Below are 19,601 nucleotides of genomic sequence, written 5' to 3'. Positions count from 1 at the left end.
CGGTGGACACCAGGTATGAGATATGAAGCTGGCTCTGGCGAGGGAAGTCAGATCCCATCTAGATGGGAGGAAGCTCCAGCATCTTTAGCGTCATCCAGGGGTCCGGATGGCGAGTAGCAGAACAGGATGGCACTTGAGTATAAAGGTACAGGTGTTCTCTTAGTATAGCCAAACTACTGGTCACTGATATTCTGCAGAAACAAACAGTATAAGCAGAGTGCAAAATGGAATGCTATAACAGCGCAGACAGAACGGAACAGAATCGGAAATAGCAAGAGTAGATACTAGTCTACCCTCACCTACTGTATCCTCACCCATCCCTTGTAGATTGTGAGCCCTCGCGGGCAGGGTCCTCTCTCCTCCTGTACCAGTTGTGACTTGTATTTTTCAAGATTATTGTACTTGTTTTATTATGTATACCCCTCCTCACATGTAAAGCGCCATGGAATAAATGGCGCTATAATAATAAATAATAATAATAATAATAATAATACTAGTTGCTCCGACACCCTCCCTATGACGGAGGGGCCAGAAGTAGCAATCAGTGCGCTGCCATTGGTTAATTGAAATTTTCAAAAAATGTGTGCTGTCCCTTTTAAGAGACTGGAGGTAAGCCTAAACATGTCCTAAACATTCTCCCTGGAGGTCTGCTGGCAGTGCCAGGAAGTGGGGGAGAGAGAAGCAGCAGCAGGACTCAGGTTCAGACAGAGAGGGAGGATCCAGACAGGGACCTCGCAGAGGTACACAGGCAGCCTCGGGAGCAGGAGCGGGTGAGGGACCAGAACTGGGGGCAGCGCCAGAACCGGGTGCAGGACCAGAACCGAGTGTAACAATTTGTATCATTATGGCAGCGCGGATTTAATCCACAAACTATCCTTTTATAACATCTCTGAGAAGGTCGCGTCGGCGGCCCGTGGATCTGCAGCAGCCGATACATACATGTTTTTGCTTTATACCACCAGGTGAGCAGCTCCTTGTTAATAACAGCAAATAATCCGAAGGATAAGACCCTATTTGCATTTTTCTTGTCTCCTTAATCTACCAGCTTTCCTGTAGTGCAAGACTGACTGCCTGTGAGATTGAAGATGCTGCAGCATGAGAGGATAGTTGCAGATGTGTTTAAAGGGGTTGTCCAGCCTTAGGGCACAAGTCTGTAGTCACCCTATATGAGGATTCTCTAGTGCCTGAGCAGGGAGCGGCAGGTGCATTACATCAAGTATTGCATATACTGTATGCGGCAATGGAGTGTCCCCCCGTGTAGGGCAATGGGGTACTCTGTACCGGGTCCTTCGGTTCTCAGTGGGGATGTCACGGTGGCTGACCCGGTCCGTGGCCCTAGGGGAAGTCCGTTGAAAATGAGGGAAAGGTCTTTAAAGGGATAATGTTCGTGACGCCAACTGTGGTATTCGGTCAGGGTGACCGACGCTGCTTAGGGGTCCGCTGGGGTGATGTTATGGCAGCTAGAAGGTATACTTTCCCACAGGTGAAGTATGTCCCCAGGGCTTCCCAGAGTGTAGATGGTGGATGGTGGATGATGTAAGGCGCAGCGAATAATGAGGACACAAGGTTGCAGTCTCTTTACCTTTACTGAAGGCTTCAGCATCCACAGTCCAGGGTAGGGACCACGGGGTAGGCAGAGTCCGGTCAGTCTGAAGGCAAATCCAGAGTCCCCTTATCCAGGTGGAATTCAATAACCTTCCTCTAGCACCTGGGCATTGTAGTTCCTCCCTGCTGAGCAACTCGGTGAGGTCCTCACAACTATTGTAGATGCAATGTCTCTTTCTCTCTGTCCCCCTGATGGATAGGATAGGACAAACCCATATGACTGATGGCCTGAGGCTTTTTACAGGGACCCTACAATGCCCCAGCCCCCACAAGTTGCCACCGTGCCTCCTGGGTATAAGGTCCGGCAGCCAATGTGGAATTAACTGTCCTGCCAGTCTCTGAAGTAATATAAATATAAGGATGAATGACCTAGGGGAGATCAAAACATCCAACACCACGGAGACACCATCACATGTTTCTCAACGCAGTGATCCAGAACACTGCCCCCATCCCTTATGATAAATATGCAAATGCATGTAGAAAAGCTGCGGAGACACCATCACGTGTTTCTCAACGCAAGCAATAAATAGCCAGGTCTTTCACCGGGAAGGAACAACCACGGGAAGGGCAGCATCCAAAAAGGAAAACCACCTATGCCAAAACATGGTATCCATCCACAGACAGCTGTTTCGGGGTATTTGCCCCTCATCAGTGTGAAGTAGGAAACTGGCTATTAGGAGCAGTGCCTAGTAAAAGGACTATAAACATAAGGATGAATGACCTCGAGGAGATCAAAACATCCAACACCACGGAGACACCATCACGTGTTTCTCAATGCAGTGATCCAGAACACTGCCCCCATCCCTTATGGGAAATATGCAAATGCATGTAGAAAAGCCGCGGAGACACCATCACGTGTTTCTCAACGCAAGCAATAAATAGCCAGCTCTTTCACCGGGAAAGACCTGGCTATTTATTGCTTGCATTGAGAAACACGTGATGGTGTCTCCGCGGCTTTTCTACATGCAGTCTCTCAAGTAAAGCATAGAGATCCTTACTCCCTCGGTATGCTGGCTACCGGCTTCTGCGCATCAGAAGGAAGCAGCTTGCTCCTGACTGATCTCCCTCTGATATTCCTCTCCTGTGCTCTGCTTTCCTGCACACTCTCCGCAATATGCTCACTTTTTAGTGTCTTTCCCCAGGAGTTGCAGCACTTCATGCCACAGAGCTCCTCTCCGTCTGTCTTCCTGACAGGAACTGAACTCTGAACCCCCTTTCCCTCCAGATCAGGATGTTATATAGGGGAGTTCTCCTTAAACAGGCTTAGAGCTCCCCTTCTGGTCTGGAGTGTGAACATGTTGCATGCATTGTGTTACCTGATGAGAATATCTCCTTTATTGCCTTCAGACGTAACATCACTCCCCCTGGTGGAAGAACAACAATACTGCAACGACCAGGACTCTGGGGCGCTGCAGCAACATATGGACGGAAGTATGCAAATTGCAAATCACATGACCTCCCAGTCCCAGCACCAGAAATGCCTCACTGTGCGCAGTGCACACGCTGTGTGGATTCAAAAGTCTGTAGTCGCAAAGAGTGACTGCAAACATTTAGCTCAAGACTGCACAACACCTTTAATGCAGTCCTGTGTCAGTTAGGCCGGCGTCACACTTAGCGTAGGGAAATACGGTCTGTTTTTTTACAGGCTTAATATGTAGAAATTATCCCAAAACAGTGATCCGTTTGTCATCCGTAGGCAGGGTGTGGCTGCGTATTTTACGCATGTCATCCTACGTATGTTATCCGTATTGTATCCGTTTTGCATTTTTTTCTCGCAACCTTGCAAAATGGACATATAATGGATCCATGGGCTCAAATATTCGTTAAAACAGATATACAGTCTGTATATATATATATATATATATATATATATATATATATATATATATATATACACACACACAGTACAGACCAAAAGTTGGGACACACCTTCTCATTTAAAGATTTTTCTGTATTTTCCTGACTATGAAAATTGTAAATTCACGCTGACGGCATCAAAACTATGAATTAACACATGTGGAATTATATACTTAACAAAAAAGTGTGAAACAGCTGAAAATATGTCTTACTAGATGGTGGCCCGATTCTAACGCATCGGGTATTCTAGAATATGTATGTATATAGCAGCTACATAGTATATAGCACAGGCCACGTAGTGTATAGGAGTACTACGTGGCCTGTGGTATATACCATGTGGCTACTATATACATACATACATATTGTAGAATACCCGATGCGTTAATGTAGGCCAAGCAGTAAATAACACAGCCCACGTAGTATATAACACAGCCCACACAGTATATAGCAGCCACGCAGTATATAGCAGCCACGCAGTATATAACACAGCCCACATAGTATGTAACACTGGCCACGTAATATATAACACAGCCCACATAATATATAGCACAGTCCACATAGTATCTAACAGAGGCCATGTAGTATATAGCACGCAGTATAGAACACAGCCACATAGTATATAACACAGCCCACGTAATATATAACACAGCCCACATAGTATCTAACAGTGGCAACGTAGTATATAGCACGCAGTATAGAACACAGCCACGTAGTATATAACACAGCCCACGTAATATATAGCAGCCATGTAGTATGTAACGCAGCCCACGCAGTATATAACACTGGCCACGTAATATATAGCACAGCCCACGCAGTATAGAACACAGCCCACATAGTATCTAACACTGGCCAGGTAGTATATAGCAGCCACGCGGCATGTAACAGCCCACGTAGTATTTAGCTGTGTGGGCACCATATCCCTGTTAAAAAAAATAATTAAAATAAAAAATAGTTATATACTCACCCGGTGGGATCCAGCGTAGATCCAGCGAACCTCTGGCGATGCGCGCGGTTGCCGCCATCTTGCATTCCCAGGATGCATTGCAAAATTACCCAGATCACTTAGCGGCCTCGCTATGTCTTCTGGGTAATTTCGCAATGCATCTCTGGTACCGCATTGTCGGACTACGGAAGGTGAGAATAGCAGTTTTGGTTATTTTAATTATTTTTAATATTAGATCTATTTACTATTGATGCTGGATAGGCAGCATCAATAGTAAAAACTTGGTCACACAGGGTTAATAGCGGCGGTAACGGAGTGAGTTAACCGTGGCATAATGCGGTCCGTTACCACTGGCATTAACCCTGTGTGAGCAATAGTGGAGGGGAGTATGGAGCAGGCACTGACTGCGGGGAGTATGGAGCGGGCGCCGGGCACTGACTGCAGGGGAGTAGGGAGGGACTAATCGGACCATGGCCATCGCTGATTGGTCACGGCAGCCATGACAGGCAGCTGGCGAGACCAATCAGCGACTTGGATTTTCATCACAGACAGAGGCCGCGACCAATGAATATCCGGGACAGACAGACAGACGGAAGTGACCATTAGACAATTATATAGTAGATATTCTAGGTTCTTCAAGTAGCCACCTTTTGCTTTGATGACTGCTTTCCACACTCTTGGCATTCTCTTTATGAGCTTCAAGAGGTAGTCACTGGAAATGGTCTTCCAACAATCTTGAAGGAGTTCCCAAAGATGCTTAGCACTTGTTGGCCCTTTTGCCTTCACTCTGCGGTCCATCTCACCCCGAACCATCTCTTTAAATGAGAAGGTGTGTTCAAACTTTTGGTCTGTACTGTATATATATATATACAGTGAGGCAAAAAAGTATTTAGTCAGTCAGCAATAGTGCAAGTTCCACCACTTAAAAAGATGAGAGGCATCTGTAATTTACATCATAGGTAGACCTCAACTATGGGAGACAAACTGAGAAAAAAAAATCCAGAAAATCACATTGTCTGTTTTTTTAACATTTTATTTGCATATTATGGTGGAAAATAAGTATTTGGTCAGAAACAAAATTTCATCTCAATACTTTGTAATATATCCTTTGTTGGCAATGACAGAGGTCAAACGTTTTCTGTAAGTCTTCACAAGGTTGCCACACACTGTTGTTGGTATGTTGGCCCATTCCTCCTTTCAGATCTCCTCTAGAGCAGTGATGTTTTTGGCTTTTCGCTTGGCAACACGGACTTTCAACTCCCTCCAAAGGTTTTCTATAGGGTTGAGATCTGGAGACTGGCTAGGCCACTCCAGGACCTTGAAATGCTTCTTACGAAGCCACTCCTTCGTTGCCCTGGCGGTGTGCTTTGGATTATTGTCATGTTGAAAGACCCAGCCACGTTCCATCTTCAATGCCCTTGCTGATGGAAGATTTGCACTCAAAATCTCACGATACATGGCCCCATTCATTCTTTCATGTACCCGGATCAGTCGTCCTGGCCCCTTTGCAGAGAAACAGCCCCAAAGCATGATGTTTCCACCACCATGCTTTACAGTAGGTATGGTGTTTGATGGATGCAACTCAGTATTCTTTTTCCTCCAAACACGACAAGTTGTGTTTCTACCAAACAGTTCCAGTTTGGTTTCATCAGACCATAGGACATTCTCCCAAAACTCCTCTGGATCATCCAAATGCTCTCTAGCAAACTTCAGACGGGCCCGGACATGTACTGGCTTAAGCAGTGGGACACATCTGGCACTGCAGGATCTGAGTCCATGGTGGCGTAGTGTGTTACTTATGGTAGGCCTTGTTACATTGGTCCCAGCTCTCTGCAGTTCATTCACTAGGTCCCCCGCGTGGTTCTGGGATTTTTGCTCACCGTTCTTGTGATCATTCTGACCCCACGGGGTGGGATTTTGCGTGGAGCCCCAGATCGAGGGAGATTATCAGTGGTCTTGTATGTCTTCCATTTTCTAATTATTGCTCCCACTGTTGATTTCTTCACTCCAAGCTGGTTGGCTATTGCAGATTCAGTCTTCCCAGCCTGGTGCAGGGCTACAATTTTGTTTCTGGTGTCCTTTGACAGCTCTTTGGTCTTCACCATAGTGGAGTTTGGAGTCAGACTGTTTGAGGGTGTGCACAGGTGTCTTTTTATACCGATAACAAGTTTAAACAGGTGCCATTACTACAGGTAATGAGTGGAGGAAAGAGGAGACTCTTAAAGAAGAAGTTACAGGTCTGTGAGAGCCAGAAATCTTGATTGTTTGTTTTTGACCAAATACTTATTTTCCACCATAATATGCAAAAAAAATGTTAAAAAAACAGACAATGTGATTTTCTGGATTTTTTTCCTCAGTTTGTCTCCCATAGTTGAGGTCTACCTCTGATGTAAATTACAGACGCCTCTCATCTTTTTAAGTGGTGGAACTTGCACTATTGCTGACTGACTAAATACTTTTTTGCCCCACTGTATATACTAGATTGTGGCCCGATTCTAACGCATCGGGTATTCTAGAATATGCATGTCCCCGTAGTATATGGACAATGATGATTCCAGAATTCGCGGCAGACTGTGCCCGTGGCTGATTGGTCGAGGCAACCTTTATGACATCATCGTCATCGCCATGGCAACCATTATGACATCTACGTCGATACTGTGCCCGTCGCTGATTGGTCGAGGCGAATTCGCGGCAGACTGTGCCCGTCGCTGATTGGTCGAGGCAACCTTTATGACATCATCGTCATCGCTATGGCAACCATTATGACATCTACGTCGATACTGTGCCCGTCGCTGAATCAGAAACGTGGGATTTCTACGTCCTTTGCCTGGCGGCCTCGACCAATCAGATACTTGGGATTTCCAGGACAGACAGACAGAAAGACAGACAGACAGAAAAACCCTTAGGCAATTATATATATATAGATATATATATATATATATATATATATATATATGTCATTGAGCCTGCTGGCATAAACTCATATGAACTCTAGCGTGAGAGAATAGTCAGAAAAATTCCCACGCTGGAGTTCATATGAGTTTATGCCAGCAGGGGGCGCAGCACCGCAAGTCTGCGATGCTACGTTCCACTGCTTTCAATCCATTCCCCAGTTTTTACAGTCAGGAGCACAGCTGCATTAGCAGGCTCCTGGCTGTAAAATTATTTAACCCCTTCAGATGGATTTACAGCATGGGACGTGTTATGATATGGTGGTCTAGGAGCAACATGGAACGAGCTCCGAAGGAAGTGGTAACTGTACTGACCGCAGTCCCTAAGCTCAACACAACACTAGAAGTAGCCGTGGAATGCTCCTAACTCTCCCTAGGCATCTCGTCACAGCCTAAGAGCTAACTACCCCTAAAGATAGAAGCAGGAAAGCTATCTTGCCTCAGAGAAAATCCCCAAAGGATAGATTAGCCCCCCACAAATAATGACTGTGAGTGGAGAGGGAAAAGACATACACAGAATGAAACCAGGATGAGCACAGGAGGCCAGTCTAACTAAATAGATAGGACAGGATGGAATACTGTGCGGTCAGTATAAAACACTACAAAAATACGATAAGTGGAGGCAGCTGATGACAGCTAACTCCAAGGAGCTGCCATACCACTAGAAACCACAAGAGGGAGCACAAGAGCAGAACTCACAAAAGTGCCACTTACAACCACCGGAGGGAGCCCAAGAGCGGAATTCACAACTGTACGTAAAAAACGAAAAGAGATGGCTAACCGCACTTCACTAACCGGAGCGCCCGTCCAGGTCCAGGGAACCCACTAGGACCATCAGAGACTACAAGTAGGAAAATGACAGCGCTCCATCCGGGTGTAATCCAATTTAGAAAATTTATTTAAGCCATAAAAAAGCAAACAGCAACGTTTCGACCCTGTGGGTCTTTATCAAGCATACCCTGCAGTGCATAGGTCCGGTTATACTGTATATAGCATATGTGCCACACAGGGCACCAATCACTAACACACCGCCCACCACCACATAATTAACAGTTTACAAAATAAAAACAGACATCAAACATATGCCAATTAAAAATCTCCCAGCACTAGTATTGAACATGTATACATAAGGTTAATATTCCCCACTGTTATATACAAATGAGCCAAAAACCAAAAAGACTTAAGCTGTTAAGATCCGGTGACGGGGTCAACATAACTGTGTCCTCCAATCATCTTTCGTCCACATGGAGTGGTAAACAAAGCGCTTCCAATCGATTTCAGGCTTCCATTTGCGTCATGAGGTGTAACAACACCAATCGGCAGACTCCTTATCCGGACATCTTCTTCACCGCCAATAGGAAAACCTATAACAAAATCGATAACCACCTACATTATAACTCCGACGCCTCTAGCCACCAGCTGCGTCGCTCGATAAGCGCAGGCGCATCACCGCTCAGGTCCGCCCCCAACACGTGACCATGTCGGGGACCAATCGAGAACAGCGAGCGCCACACGCCCACCTAGTGCAGAGTACGGGGCCAAGCTGTAGCGTTGCCAGGACAACCGCAATGCCAGCACCATGTCACCCGCGCGTCTGGCAACCAGCTGAATCTAGCACTGCGACAGCCGGGAGGCGCACACAAACCCCCGCACAAATCAGGACCCCACATGAAACCACGTGGAGAACTAAAAAGCGGAGCCCGCAATGCACCTACCTCATGCGGCACGCAGAGTAAACAGCAATGTTGCCATAACCTAGGTACTATGCATATAATGTAGGAATAGCCCATTCAGGTAATCCATGTAGATGTATCTAAATCAATGATAGAGATGACCAATCTAAATAATGTATAAGGATACACATAGGGCATACATTACAAGGGGGAGATATATCAAATAAATAATCCCCAAATACCTTCAATACTTCCCACTGTATCTCTCACCCCACCATTATAATGACTATCCCTATGCAGGGACCCAAAGCAACTGAATAGCACAGTATATAACAAAACCATTATTACCAATAACCAGATATCATATTGTCATCAATATGCAACAGTCGAGGGGCACAGGAAAAGGAACCCAGTGTGATCTCCCATCACAGACAAAATACCAGTACAACAAATGTTCCATCCTATTGACCGTCGACTGTAGCAGAATCTACCTAGACAAAAAGGAAAAAACCAGGGAAACAAAAAAACAGTAAATAAGTACAGAAAAAAACAGACAATAAAAACCATACAATATACAACATGACCTAACTAGGCTATAGAGATATTAAAAACAAATACCAATGATCATGACCCCACAATCTTAACGAACAGAAGCATGTAGATTGAAGTCAATATTGAGGCCTTTGGGTTGTAACGACCCCAAAGTATAAATCCACCGAAGTTCCTTAGTCTTGAGAATTTGTAATCTATTGCCTCCTCTCCTGAGTACCGGGACACTATCTATCACCCTAAATCTAAGTTCATTTACTGAATGTCTATTATCGGCAAAGTGCTTAGGGACTGGCAATTCCGTGAACCCCGTTCTCACTGTGCTCTTGTGTTTATTAATGCGTGCCCTTACCTCCATGGTTGTTTCACCAACATAGGTGAGTCCACAAGGGCACACAATCATATACACAACATAACTTGAAGCACAAGTGTATCTCTCCTTGAGAAAAATTTTCTTTCCCGTATGTGGGTGGTAGCAAAACTCCCCCTTTAGCATGTTATTACAGCAAGAACAGCCCAAACAAGGGAAATTCCCATGTTTAGCTGAACTTAGGGTACTCTGAATGGATTTTTTAGAGGTCCCAATATCGGATTTCACAAGTCTATCTCTGAGGTTACGTCCCCTTCTAAATGACATCATGGGGAAAGTCTCAAAACTAGGGATAGAAGGAAGGCCACGTTGTAACAGGGTCCAGTGTCGTCTCAATATATTCCCAATGCGTTTACTAGCCGGATTATATGTTGACACAAAAGGAATCCTGTCATTTGTAGATTCAACGCGAGTCTTGTTCCGGATACTCACACAGGAGCAACCAGCAGCCTTATTTTTATACCTAGTTACCTCCCTAATAGGGTATCCCCTAGAGATAAATTTATTGCACATCTCATTGAGTCTAAGATCCACTCGTTCCTCATCAGACACAATTCGCCTCACTCTTAAGAGCTGACTCCATGGAAGAGAACCCACCATTCTTCTTGGGTGATTGCTATCAAAAGCTAATAACCCATTTCTGTCCGTTTCTTTAACAAAATTGTCAGTCTCTAATTTATTTCCACACTTATAAACCAGAGTGTCCAGGAATTGTATCTGTGTAGTTGAGTGAGTCAGAGTAAATTGTAATTCAGGGTATATTTGGTTCAAAACCCCATGAAAGGCCTCTAACTCAGCAGAAGTCCCCTCCCAAATTACAAAAATATCATCAATGTATCGCCACCAGGCTCTGACGTGGCGCCAGAGGCTGGAATTGTACACGAACCCATCCTCAAGTACCGCCATGTAGATGTTGGCATAAGTTGGGGCCACATTGGACCCCATGGCGGTACCTCTCAATTGCAAGAAAAACTCATCCCCAAACAGAAAAAAATTCCGTCTGAGGATGAATTCCAGCAATGTGAGGATGAGTCGTGCACACTCTGGGGCCACGTCAGAGCCCGATAACGCACATGAAACCGCTTCAAGCCCTTTATCGTGTTCAATGGAGGTGTATAAAGATACTACATCAAACGAAACCAAAATGATGGACTCAGAAATAATAACATTTTCAATCTTATTTAAAAAATCCCCTGTATCTCGAATATAGGACTTTGCTGATGTAGCATACGATCTCAATACACGGTCCAAAAAGATTGCAACATTGTTAAAGAGGGAGCCCCTCCCCTCCGGGGGATTGTACAGATCTTTATGTATTTTTGGTAGTATATATAGTACCGGGACTACCGGAGCTTCAATCATCAAAAATTCAGCCAGCTTGTGGTCAATGAGTCCCAATCCAAGGGAGTCATTGACCACAAGCTGTAATTCCCTCTGGAAACGGAGAGTTGGGTTGCACGGCAGTCTCTCATAGACCGCTCCATCGTCCAATTGTCTCAATATTTCTGCCCTGTATTTGGCACTGTCCATAACCACCACCACCCCACCTTTATCAGCTGGTTTAATTGTTATTGAAGTATTGTCGGCCAAAGCCTTTAGTGTGTTTCTTTCAACCAGTGTCAAATTGTGAACTGTGGTAGATTTAAAATCCTTTTTTAATTTCTCAATATCCCTATGCACCAATTCTACATAAGACTCCACAAAATGATTTCTATTAGGTGGTTGAAAATTGCTTTTACTATACAAGCCCACCCCCTTCAGGGTAAAGCTATTATCAATACTATCTGTAGTGGTGCTCGGGAGTTCAGGTCTTTCTATTTTTTCAGAGAAAAAGGTAGATAGTCTTAGTCTTCTGAAGAAAGCTTGTAAATCTACCTCCAATGAAAACCAGTCGGGGCTATGTGAGGGGCAGAATGACAGCCCTTTGGACAGTATCTTAATCTCAACATCAGATAAAATAATTGACGAGATATTCACCACCAACTCCTTACTGTCACTTAGTTGTCCTTCATGTTCCTTGTTCTCATCGTGGCATTCCGTCCAGGACGTTGCTCCCAAGATGTCCCTCCATTCCTTATGTTTGCGGCCCCCTCTCCGACCGCGTCTCCGGGGATGGCTTTGTCCACCTTCTCTTTGCCTAAAAAAGGTTGACGATGTTGTTGTGTCTTCTTAGACCCTCCAGCATTGGAGTCATCCGTTGATTCTGAGTCAGCAGTAGTAAAACCAAAATTGGTCTGTTTTCTGACTTGTGGTCTTCTCCGCCTCCTAATGCCATTAGTTCTCTTGTTGCCATTGTTCAAATACTGGCCAGGTCCCATCTGCCAAGAGAAGACACGACCCACCTTATAGTCATCCGCATCACGGAACCATTTAGTCCTCTTGGTAGTCTCTATATCATTCCTGAACTTCATCAGGTTTTCCTCCATTTTAATCTTAAGAGGGTCCCAGTCATGAGCTGTAAGTTGGGCCTTCACCTGATCCTCCAGTTCCGTAATGTTTTTCTTCATGATAATCATTTCCGCCTTTAAAAATTCAATGTTTAACAGCATAACATCAAAGGCATATTTGTTAGTAATCGATTCAAATTTCATGCAGAACTGGACATTTTCTGGTAACAAAGTGGGTCTAAGATGTGGCCGTAGCCCTCGTGGGATCCTCCGTGCTTTGAAATATTCGGTCAGAGTCATGACATGTAGTTCAAAGGAAATCAATCTCCTCTTTTCGTTTTCCAATTTCCTCTTCAACATTTCAACAGTGGGTTTACTAAGAAATCTAGTGTCCATGCTCGTGCCAGCCAGAATACGAGCCGCATCATCATCGGTATATGAGAAAGTAATGGCATTCTCCGACTCACCTGTCATGATCCCAATGGCAGGGGATCACAAAAAGGACAAGCACAAAAAACAAAACAAGCTCTAGGGTGATGGAAACTGAGCTGACCGCGATCCTGAACCTAAACACACAACTAGCTGTAGCCGGGGAACGTGCCTACGATGATTCCTAGATGTCTCGCGCCAGCCGAAGGACTAACTTCCCCTATTAGAAGAAACACAGACCTCTCTTGCCTCCAGAGAAACACCCCACAGAAATAGCAGCCCCCCACATGTAATGACGGTGAAATGAGAGGAAAGCACACACGTAGTTATGAAAACAGATTCAGCAAAATGAGGCCCGCTAAAGCTAGATAGCAGAGGATACAAAAGTGAACTGCGCGGTCAGCGAAAAACCCTACAAAAAACCATCCTGAAATTACTTGAACTCATGTGCCAACTCATGGAACATGAGGAGTAATATCAGCCCACTAGAGCAACCAGCAAAAAGGAATCACATATCTGCAAGCTGGACTAAGACAAAAATTAAGCAAAACGTGAAACAGGAAAATCAAAAACTTAGCTTGTCCTGAAGATTACAGAAGCGGGAAGCAGAGGTAACAAGACACACTGATTACATTGGTAGCCGGCGAGGAAATGACAAGAAAGCCAGGTTAAATAGGAAACTCCCATATCCTGATAGAACAGGTGGACACCAGAGACAGCAGAGAACACAAGTCACCCAGTACCATCTGTAACCACCAGAGGGAGCCCAAAAACAGAATCCACAACACTCACCCACCTCTGGAGTCATAAATCCTTCCGCCATTGCGGTGTGGTGCAGGTCAACCAGGTTCCAGCAGTCCAAAACGAAAAGAGATGGCTAACCGCACTTCACTAACCGGAGCGCCCGTCCAGGTCCAGGGAACCCACTAGGACCATCAGAGACTACAAGTAGGAAAATGACAGCGCTCCATCCGGGTGTAATCCAATTTAGAAAATTTATTTAAGCCATAAAAAAGCAAACAGCAACGTTTCGACCCTGTGGGTCTTTATCAAGCATACCCTGCAGTGCATAGGTCCGGTTATACATAGCATATGTGCCACACAGGGCACCAATCACTAACACACCGCCCACCACCACATAATTAACAGTTTACAAAATAAAAACAGACATCAAACATATGCCAATTAAAAATCTCCCAGCACTAGTATTGAACATGTATACATAAGGTTAATATTCCCCACTGTTATATACAAATGAGCCAAAAATCACAAAGACTTAAGCTGTTAAGATCCGGTGACGGGGTCAACATAACTGTGTCCTCCAATCATCTTTCGTCCACATGGAGTGGTAAACAAAGCGCTTCCAATCGATTTCAGGCTTCCATTTGCGTCATGAGGTGTAACAACACCAATCGGCAGACTCCTTATCCGGACATCTTCTTCACTGCCAATAGGAAAACCTATAACAAAATCGATAACCACCTACATTACCACCGGATCTTAACAGCTTAAGTCTTTGTGATTTTTGGCTCATTTGTATATAACAGTGGGGAATATTAACCTTATGTATACATGTTCAATACTAGTGCTGGGAGATTTTTAATTGGCATATGTTTGATGTCTGTTTTTATTTTGTAAACTGTTAATTATGTGGTGGTGGGCGGTGTGTTAGTGATTGGTGCCCTGTGTGGCACATATGCTATATATAACCGGACCTATGCACTGCAGGGTATGCTTCACAACTGTACGTGACTGAGCGCCGGAAAGGTATGGGATATTGTTGCTTTTTTATTTTTGTTCTTTTACAGAACGAGGGTCTTCAGGTGGATTAAGTGTATAATAAAGATTTTACAACCCCATGTGTGTTTTTATTTCAATAAAATACTTTATTCTTAATGTGTGTGTATTATTAACCCTTTAATATTATTGGATTAATAATGGATAGGTGTCCTATTGACACCTCTCCATTATTAACCAGGCTTAATGGCACCTTACAATAGCAAGGTGACATTAACCCTTTATTACCCCATATCTCACAGCTACTCGGGAGTGGGAAGAGAGAGGCTAAGTGCCAGAATAGGCGCATCTTACAGATGTGCCTTTTCTGGGGTGGCTGGGGGCAGATGTTTTTAGGTGGGGGCAATAACCATGGTACTTCTTTAGGCTATTAATATCTGCCCTCAGTCACCGGCTTTCCCACTGTGGCGGAGAAAATTGTGCGGGAGCCCACGCCAGTTTTTTCCATGATTTAACCCTTTAGTTTAACAGCTACAGCCCCCAATTTTTGCACACAGACTCTACTAACATTATTAGTGAGGAATATGCGAAAAAAAAGGGATATGAAATGGTTTACTGTATGTAAACCATGTCTCATATCCTGTCGGGTTTCAATTGAATTACCGGCTTTTCTGCTATCTAGCGCTGTATGAAATATAAATATATATATATGTGTCTCAATTACATATATATATATACCTATACTATGTGTAGGCATTTATTTGATCTATTCAAATCTAACTTGTCAGTGTGATTTTACTGTACACCGCACTGAATTACCGACTTTTCTCTAGAACACCGGTGCGTAATTCTTGCAAGTCACACTGATGGTCCGTGTGTAATGCGTATTTTTCTCGCCCCATAGACTTTTATTGGCGTATTTTTTGTGCAATACGCTGGCAAGCGCAGCATGCTGCTGGATCGCCCCCCAAGGGCCGTGGGGTACTCTGTACTGGGTCCTGCGGTTCACAGGGGGGGTGGCCCTGGGACGTCCGTATAAAAGGGAAAGGTTTTTATAGTAGAAAAGAGTATATGTTCATGACGCCACCTGTGGTATTCGGTCACGGTGACCGACGCTGCTTTAAGGGGTCCGCTGGGGTGATGTTATGGCAGCTAGATGGTATACCTTCCCACAGGTGAAGTATGTCCCCAGGGCGTCCCAGTGTGTAGACGGTGGATGGTGAGAGGTGCAGAGAAGAACGAGGACACAAGGTTGCAGTCTATTTACCTTTACTGAAGACTTTAGCATCCACAGTCCAGGGCACCAGATCACAGGGCAGGCAGAGTCCGGCCGGTTTGGAGGCAAGTCCATAGTCCCCTTGTCCAGGTGGAAATCAGTAGCCTTCCCTTGCGCTGCGGTGGTGTAGTCCCTTACTGCCTATGGCTTCACATAAGGGTCTCACAGATGTGGTGTTTCGCTCTCTGTGTCCCCCGTATAGGATAGGACAAAACCCATATGACTGGTGACTTGAGCCTGTTTATAGGGTCTCTTAGATAACCCAGCCCTGTAGGTGTCACTGTGCCTCCTGGGTGTAGGTGCGGACAGGTAACCTGAAATTAGCTGTCCTGCCAGTCTATGAAATAAGGCGTAGAGGTCCTTACTCCCTCGTTCCAGCTACTGGGATGTTGCGCCTCAGAAGGAGGCAGCCTGAGCGGGGCTGGTCCCCTTCTGGTATCCTCTCCTTTGCTTCGACTTCCTTCATGCTCGCTGCAATACAATTCTGCCTTTCAATGTCTCTTTCTGGGAGCTGCAGCTCTGAGGGCATGCACAGCTCCGTTGACCCTCTGTCCTCCAAAGACCACTGTCTGGAATTTACTAACATAACTCCTGTCTGGAGGTCTGTCAGGAACTAACTAACTTCCCCTACAGACTCCCAGTTATATATATGGGGAGTGACCTAATAAATAGGAGCAGAAGCTCCCCCTGGTGGCCTGGAGTGTGAATGTGTGTTGCATGTTTGTGATATCTGGATGCAGTTATCTTTCCTTGCCTCCAAACGTAGCATCACTCTCCCCGAGAGGAAAGCAATACCACTGCAACGACCAGGACCCTGGGGCGCCGCACTGCGATTTTCTACGCCCGTAAAATACAGGCGAGAAATATACGGCAGATAGGAGCTGCTCCATAGAAAATCATTGGTCCGTGTGCAATGCGTTGTTTTTGCGCTTCTCATACATCCGTAAAACTCTCTAGTGTGACCCCGGCCTTATAGTCACACAAAATTCTGTAGTGAAGCTAGGAGAGCAGAGAACAACTGTAACATATTATACTGGTAACTCTACTTTTTATTTAAAATAACCTGTGGAGGCAGATTCTCATGCAGATCTTTGTCAGGCCCATAGATCTTAACAGTTAATTTACATAAAAGAATAAAGTTGATGTCTCAGGAATAAGGCACAAGATCGCAGATATAAAAGTATATTTCTTTCAGTTTCCTATGACCTACATTCCCATATAGACGGCTTAGGAGGGTTGATCCTATTGACAGATTCCCTTAAAATTCAACAATAAAATGATAAGAGTTACACTCATTCATGATTGTAATTAGAGTCCTATGGACTAAAGATGAGTAAATATTTCAATGATCGGTTCGGATTATGATCACCAAATTTGCAATATTCGCAATTAACTAGTTGAATATTCGCCAAACATAACCGAATGCCATTCGTGTCAATGGGAGGCAAAACCAAACGCATGTCCAACACCTTATAACCGCCTCAAATGCTGCCAAAACACATCAAACAAGGGACAGACACCAGGAAAGTGGCCTCAATTCACCCACAGTACAAATTTCAGCATGGCACTGCAGCAATCAGCCAGGCATGAGGTATCGAGGTCTGGGACAGCATTTACAGCTTTCAATTGAACTTCATAGTAAGATTAGGTGGGTGAGGGATCGGTGTAGGCCTCCTTTGCTGGGAGCCCTGATACCACATGCAACACCTCTACCTGCTTTCATGCTGAGCCACACTCAGGTGGCACAGATATCAGTTTTGTAGACTACCATTGTCAGAAAAATTTAAAGATAGTAACACTGATAGTTGAGTCCAAGGAGGTGAAGGTCTGATGGTCTCGGAGGCCTACTGCTACAGGCAACGCGCATGAAGGAGATCCAACCAGGATTGTTCACATTTCCAAAAATTATTGGTAGTGTGATGCAGCGGTTGCACCGTACGCTGTGAAACAACAGTGACCCAAGCAAGTTCAAACAAAACTTTCCTTTAATGTGTAACTTCACACAGTCTTTTAAAAAATACACCATACACGGCTTCTTCATCCAGACCAATGGAAATACATAGTACACGGCTTCTTCATACAGTTCATTAGAAATACACAATACACGGCTTTACTTTGCAGTCAATAAACAGGCCGGACGTCCCTCTGTCCAGTTTCCCTGGGTGACTGCACGCCGATACCAAGTCTCTTTACTCACGCTGTGCACCACACTCTTTATTTTCCGGATTGCAGCCGGGTAATCGTAAGACAGCCCAAAATGCAGGGTGTCAGTCTCTTTGGTTCCTCTTGCCCCTGTGTTGCTCCACACAGAAAGAGGTCTGCAGACAACTGCTCTGTCTGCTTCCCAGACCAACACTGACACACCTCCCCCTCTACTACAGGGCTTTTAATCAGTCACTGCTTCACCATTCTAATTACAGCTACACCTGTGTCTGTAGTATGCCCTTATGGCCTCACTATGCATCTGTGCGCATCCTGGAGAGCACAAACCGCACCCACTAGCTGTAACAGTGGTCACTGCCTCATATATCCTCCCCCCTGTTCATACCTGTGGGGTTGAACATTTGTTACCCCGTATGGGCATGAGACAGGGCATCGGTATGCCCCTGTGACATCCTCGCTCAACACTACATTAAGAAACCAAAGTAGGGACCGTAACCATCGATCAGCACATGCATCCCTCCCCTTTGCGTTTCTGCTCCACACTTCATTACGGGACCACCCACCCTGCTCTCTATTGCAGAAGCCTAGCCCTCTTTTCTGATTATCCGCAGATTTGGGCCAGTTTTGGGTGGTCTCGACCTTGTGTATTTTGGGTTCACTAACCCTGCGGGTCATCCTGTCATCTAAGTATCTGCTTTCGGGCCTCTGTTACCATTTTCTCTGTACCCTTACCCGTGCCTCAGTGACTATATCATGCTGAAACGCCGCAGACTGTGCCGGCAACTCTGAGCATATGTCTGTATTATGTCGCACCCGAACCTGAGCCTCCAGACACTGCTGTCTAGCGAGAGCTCTAGTTTACCCTGACCCCCAGCCCCATCCTTGACCGGTGTCAGAGGGTTCCTCCTGTGCACGTCCCCAGTTGCCTCTGCAACCATACACTCCCGGCTCTTCGCATACCTGCATCTTTTATACCTGCTTCTCCGTGTGGGACCCTGGATCTGAGCTGTCCCGGCCTTACCAGGGAACACCTCCAGCTCGGGGTTCACTGGGGTCCCCATGACCTCTACTGCCACAACCTCTAGGGGAAACCTATCGGGGGTACACTCTATCCCTAAATTGGGGACCCCTGTGGCAGACCTCTTAGGATCTTCGGTTTCTACGCCCGAAACAACATCTTCAATTTCTCCTGCCATTACCTCTAGGGGGAGCCTATCGGGATTACACTCTGTCCCTAGGTTGGCAACCCCTATGGCAGGTATTTCAATATCTTTCTGCACACGGTACAACCTTTTCTGTGAGAGCCTGGTTGACCCTGATCTCCCACAGGGACCAAATTCATTTATGCTAAGATTGGAAACAGATCCCTTAAATTCCCCTTCAGTGCCCAACAATATTGTAACAGTTATTTGTACTATATTAATTTACACTATTGGTTTATGCATTTTTGTTGAAGCGATAGTGACGTTTTAGGTAATTCTGAGGTACAATGTTAGATGTATCGGCTGTTAAACTTAAGACCACTTGAACTGAAACCAGAATATAACACAAGCTTTGGTTATTTTACCAAAATGATGATGCTTCTCTAAATCTAAAGCAAGTGGGCTGAGTGGGTTTGTCGGACTAAGCTAAATAATAATTTGTTTATTGTTAATTGATTT

General features: G+C 45.1%; 1 protein-coding gene across 5 annotated transcripts in view; it reads left to right on the top strand.

Annotated features, from left to right (window-relative positions):
* Positions 1–19,601, top strand: part of LOC138647878 (E-selectin-like) — a 472,485-nt gene that overhangs the window by 448,058 nt on the left and 4,826 nt on the right. The window lies entirely within an intron of this gene.

This window comes from Ranitomeya imitator, chromosome 8, assembly GCF_032444005.1.
Source record: "Ranitomeya imitator isolate aRanImi1 chromosome 8, aRanImi1.pri, whole genome shotgun sequence".
In the NCBI taxonomy this organism is placed as follows: Eukaryota; Metazoa; Chordata; class Amphibia; order Anura; family Dendrobatidae; genus Ranitomeya; species Ranitomeya imitator.
Note: the sequence above shows the minus strand (reverse complement) of the source record. Positions and strands in the feature narration are given on the sequence as shown.